Source organism: Lytechinus variegatus, chromosome 1 (assembly GCF_018143015.1).
Source record: "Lytechinus variegatus isolate NC3 chromosome 1, Lvar_3.0, whole genome shotgun sequence".
Classification (NCBI taxonomy): domain Eukaryota; kingdom Metazoa; phylum Echinodermata; class Echinoidea; order Temnopleuroida; family Toxopneustidae; genus Lytechinus; species Lytechinus variegatus.
The window spans coordinates 15,499,622-15,506,165 of NC_054740.1; positions in this window are offsets into that span (position 1 = coordinate 15,499,622).

Here is a 6,544-nt window from a genome sequence, read left to right on the forward strand (position 1 = left end):
CCAAGGAAGCGCGTGGAGAAGAAGGGGGGGGGGGGTGCAGGCTGGGTTTATTTTACAGACTTTTTACCCAAATATTTGAAGATTTTTCATGCATATTTTTTGTCATTGGAATCTATTTCCTTTAACATATCATACAGATTGTAAAGAGGGTAATGATGGTATTAAAAATCATGTAAAATAAAATATGCACGCCTACAAAAGAAAAAATCCCATTATTGTGGTAATCAGGGATGCTTATTTTTCACAAAACATTGATATGCACATTCCAGTGTTTGAATCATACAATATTTACTTTCTTACACATTTCACAATAAGGACCAACTTGACTGAACCATATAGTATTAAAGAATGTTATTTCAAACGTTCAGGGAAGAAATAATCGTTATTTTACTACAATGAAGAAAAAACTAGGTGAGAGGTTATTTCATGTTTCCTATAATAAAATACAAAGAAATAGTGAGTGGATGACGTCATTTGTCTCTTCATTTGCATACCAACAGAAATTTAGAAATTAAGCAAAACTTTAAAATGTCATATCTTTTTTATTTTACATTCGATTTTGATGAAGTTTTTATTGTTTTGCTCGTTAAAATTTTCTCCTCTTTATTCAGGTAAGCTTTTGTGTTGGGGTAGCCTTGTCCTTTAAAATCTTTGTCCGACAAGTTGTCAGACCTGATAACTTTCCTTGATTTTGATTGGCTGAGAAGCACCCTTACTCTGGTAACACACACCAGTGGCGTAACTAAGAGGGGGCACGTACCCTCCCCCATCGGCTGGAAAAAAAATCTGGGGGAAAAGGAGAAGCCAGAAGAGGGAGAAAGAAAGAGACACGTAGTTGAGGACAGAAGCAATCATTTATTTTATGTTTTATATTATGTTTATAATTATGTTATACTGTGGGGGTAGAAAAATAACTTAACATCTCATAAATCCCCAATTTAAGAAAAAAATGTCATCAACGCTTAATCGTTATATATGGCTGGAAAGAGTATCTTCTCCCACATAATTTAATACCATATTTTATGAGGTATGTGTTAACCCTTGGCTGATCAGGAGGCATTCGTTGAAGTGATGTAAATTTTGATTTGCGCCAAACATTGGCATGACTGCAATGAATGAATCCAGATGCCAATGATGTCATAATCTATGAAATAGTATAATATTTGCAAATCCCTTTTTTAATGAAGAATTGATACTAAAAATTAATATTATAAATGTAAATTACTGGGAAAATGTTTTGAAATGGATTTTAATGCAACTCTTCTCGGATTATGACATTATTGACATCGGAATTCATTCATTGCAGTCATAGTTTACTTTGGCGCAAATCGAAATTCACATCACTGCAAACTTTTGCCTCGTGATCATCCCAGTTTTAACACATAATACATCAATATTGTATCAAATTATTTGAGAGACCTTACTCTTTCAAGCTATAAAATTATGTGTTTGTGAGATATTTTTCCTTAGTTTGGAGATTTTTTTTACTCATTTTTTTCATAATCGTTTCTGGTGCTCGCATTGTGTGTTTAATGAGATATATAATCCTGTTGTATTAAAACATCTCGTTTTTAAGTCGATATACATCAATTCCTAAAAAAATATATTCCTTAAAATGTCCTAATTTGGGGTCAATATACAGAGTGAGTCAGAAAAAATGTCCCACTTTTGTAAAGTAGAATTGTTTAAAATATGAATATTTAATCATTAGTTTCATGATATGTCTTGATAGAAGTATCCTCCCAGTACATTCAGGTACCTTTTTCATTTGATCCCCTGCACGCATGACTGAACAGCTGACAATCTTTAGGAGACGGTCAGATCTCACTTGCGCCAAGTTACAGGATGGGGAATAAAACACTCTTTTGAACAAAGACAGTCCGACAGACTGAAACACACACAAACACACACACGTACGCACACCCCAGCACACACACATGCGCACGCACTGGCAGACCCACTCAAACATGCACACACAAGCACACGCACACACACACACACACAAATATCACCTGTACGGTGATATTTCTGAACATTCCGGAGAACAGTCTTTCTGCTGGGACACCGAACATCTGGGTAACAGCGGCGAAACCCTTGCAAAACAACTGCTACACTCTGAGTCCTTGCATACTCGGTGACCATTAATGACCTATGTTGTGGTGTGAATTGAGGACGACCATGATTCGTGTACTTTTGCTACTGTAAAAAAAAAGAGGCTCAAGTGACTGCTGCCAAATCAGGCAAACCCTTTTATAGGCAAGTGCAACAAAAGCACATCCACTGTAAATTTTCATTGTTAACCAACAAAAGACATAACCAGCATATTGTTTTATGCGCACTTGATGATGATGATGAAGATCAAGATCATGATCAAGATGATGACAATGAGGATGATGATGATGATATGATCATAGTAGTGAATATGTTTTAAGGGGAAAGATTGTCAGGAATTACCACTTAAACATTCAGCGATCTTGCTAAAAATCAATGCTTAATCAGAAAAGAGAAAATTATGAACCAGTTATTACCATGTGTGTTGTGTGTGTGAGGGTGCGTGTGTTTGGGTGTGTGTGTGAGCATGCCAGTCTGTCTGTCAGACTGTCTTTGTCTAAAGCACTGTTTTATTCATCACCCAGTAACTTGGCGCAAGTGAGATCTGACAGTCTTCTAAAGATTGTCCGCTGTTCAGTCATGCGTGCACGGGATCAAATTAAAATGGTACCCGAATGTACTTGGAGGATACCTCTATCAAGACATATCATGAAACTAATGAGTAAATATTCATATTTTAAACAATTCAACTTTACAAAAGTGGGACATTTTTTCTGACTCACTCTGTATACCAAAATATCAGCTCGTGCTTCGCGCTCGAATTGTTTGATCAGTAAGACACATATCCGTTTAATGGCACAGTCCTTAAAATGTCTCTATTAGGTCAGTGTACCTGGCCATTTGAGCGCGCCTATCCACTTACCTAAAAAATTAATCAACATTTCGCTGGTGCCCCCCCCCCCATGCCGTGACCCATGGTACTCCACTGCCACACACAAACACCCACACACATACACGCACACACACACAAATGCCCTGGAGGAAAACAAAAAATATTAGAATCGATGATCTCCAATTTCTGGTTCCCATCGCAAATAGCGCCATCTTCGGGTTCTATTTTCAGAAAGCTGCTTCAATGAAATCACAGATTGATGATCGAATGCAATTTCTAATAGCCTTTTAATGTATTTTTAGGATGAAAAATACTACTTCTACCATCAAGTGAACAAGAACGACTATTGTTTGCATATGAGGATCTCGGGGGGTGGGGTGGGGTTGCGGCGGTCCGTCCCGGGTCCTCTTGATAAAATTTGTGTTTGAAAAAAAAACATTTGAAAACTGTATAAATTTTGGGGTCCCCAGAAACATAAAGGAGGTGCTCGTTTTGAATACCTTTTTTGTTCGTTAAAAGAAACTTCAACCGTCAAGTCGAAAAGACGAGGGTCTTCGACCATTTTTGCTTGCTTGCATGAAAAAAATCCTTGATCTGCCACTTTCGAGGGTAGTGGCATAAAAATGATGGCAATTAGGCGAAATGATTTTGGATAGCAAGGCAATGTGGGTGATCAAATCCTCTGTACCTTGCTATGTGCTGTTTGACAGACAACCATCTATGTATTGAAGGCTTTGGAGGCTCTCTTTGTATAGTTCCAATATGATTTATGCTTTCTTCCCTTTCTGTATTTTGCTCTGAAGCGCCTTGAGCATTTTAATAAGAAGGAAAGGGTGCTATAGGAATGACATGTATTATTATTATTTTTTTATTATATCTTACATAGCCTCATGCGTTGATTTAGGGTCAACCATACATGAAGCCTGTTTTGTTAAAGTTATAATTCTAAATAGTCCAATGAGTCAACAAATTAAAAGGGCTAAAGTATTTGTACACCTCTTTAAGACTTTATGGCTCGCAAACCCCCTTTAGATATTAGCAAAAAATATTGATTCTTTCAGAACTTTTTTGTTTTCTTTTTTATCTAATTCACCCACTCTAAAAGAAAATGAGAGTACACTAAAAAACCAAGAGATCCAATGGGCATGATATGATATTAAAACTTTGATTCGGGTTTAGTGTTGAAATATAAAATAAATATAATTTTTCATTGTTGATTTAAATGTTTATCAATTAATTTCATAGTACAATAATTATCATGATTATGATTATCGTCACTATGATCATCATCATCATATATTTTTTATTCTATGATTTTTTTTTTCTTGGGAGGGGGGCTCAGGCAAGGGAATTCCCATCAGCACTCTATTGAAATGTGTTACTTCTGTTTCATGAACAGACATAATAATAATACAAACATTACATCAACTTCTACAATCAACATAAACAAATTATAGTTGACCAAACGTATCATAATCCACGGGGTTTTATGGGACATTGCTGAAAATAGCAAAGTTACAGAAAACAACAAAAAGAAGAAGAAATCAATGCTGCTCCGCAGTTCAAGATAAGGAGAGGGAGAGAGAGAGAATGCCCGTAAGAAAGGCCATGAAAATAAACAAGGGACAAATTGATTGCAAGTGTGTAGGTGTGTGTGTGTGAGGGTGAGTGGGTGGGTGCGCGTGTGCGTTCGTGTGTTTGTGAAGATAGATAAGGGGTGTTGGGTGTGTGCAGGTGTGAGCGTGAGGTGCATAAGGGTGGTTGCGAGGGAGTGTAGGTGTGCATATAACATACACACACTCCCTTACCCTCCCCCACAAACACACCCTCTCTCTCACACACACACAAACACCAACAGTAACTCGCAACAAACAGGGTGTCGCTTATATTATTTTTTTTTCTAAAATTAAAGATTCATTATATAACATGATTTATACCTAAAAAATTAGATGGTCCCTTCCCGAAAGCTGGTACATCAAATTTTGTTCCTCTGATGATATTATCAGACATTGGATACAATAGCATTAACACATTTTAGAAGAAGTTAAATATTTCTTAGTTGACACAAATAAACTATCAAAATAGGTTTAACTCTGAAACTTTCCTTTATGAAAGGTGTATATTATAAGTATTCTCCTTTTGAGAGGTGCCAAATTGCATCTTTAATGTTTGAAAGGTTGAACCTACTTTTCTTATAGTGTAAGATTAATATAAATAAAAATGATACCCTTATTTTTTCAACATCAGGACAAACTTTCTGCTAGCATGTTGACAATTTTATATACACTGGGTAAAAAAAATTGGTTAACATTTATACCACCAAGAGGGTAATTATGAGTCCAAGCATATTGTCCAGTATAAAGTTAAAAAATTAGCAATTACTTTAGAATGATCGAAATTTTCATCACACTGGATAAATAAATAATGCTCCAAAAGAAATGCCTAATGTTGGTTGGATACACAATTACTTTCATGGAGCACTTTTACCCAATATTTGTTAGAGTGTATACATTACAAAGATTAATTAAAGGATCCCGGTCGATTTTTTTATGTGTCCATTCTATAATGTTTATCTCGAACAGTGCTAATCTAGCAAAAGTATATGAATTTGTTTTATTGTGCACTAGATGCACTGGACTGGGAATCTCACCAAACGTTTAATGACGTAAGCACCAACAATGTCAACGTCAAAAATGCCTGCGCTCAAACTCATTGCAAGAAAACAACACAATCTTCCTAATGTTGACATTGTTTTATTTTAATTCCTTCTCATTAGACCTATCATATTCATTCATCTCTTCTTCATTCATTTCGTTTCCCCTAGCTTAGATATTGCTTATATATATATATATATATATATATATATATATACCTTTTCTAAATGAAAGTGAAGTAACTTTCTCCTTTCTCCTAAATTATCAATAGAACAATAAAAAGTAGTGATTTCTAGAACGTGTTATATCAACTTTTTTTGAAAATGGATCTATTCATATCTAATTATCAATGCGTTCTTCATCTACCCGTCAGTCTCTTTTAACATCCATGATAATTTTAATGATGACAAACACCACATATAATTTCTTAAGCTATTTTTTTCTTAAATAACAAAATAGGAGCTGGTGTTCTTTGGAAATGAAAAGATAAGTATTGTAAAATTAGTGATACACGTTGGTCTATTACCAGGCTCTGTTAAAAAAATCAAACAATAACAACAAATAGTATTAAGAATGGACAGGATTTTCATGCGTTTGATGTAAAAGATAAAATACCTTGCTGTATATATAGGGTATAAAGTGTCGTTAAGAGTCGAACCCCGGTCGCATACGTATACATTCCTAAGCACTCACACACAGAATTGTCATATTCCATATGCTTTTTGGCAGTGAATGTTGATTATTTGGTTTTCTGAATTTGCCATACGGCCGTTCCCATGATTTAATATCTTTTCTAATTTTGTTACACGTTATCTATAAAAAAAAAATTCATTGAACATGCATATTTTGGACTGAATCTTGTTTATTTGATTCTCTTTCATTTTGGCATAATCATATTCCAATACTGTATCTCTACTAAAAATAAATTTCTGTATAAATGAATAAA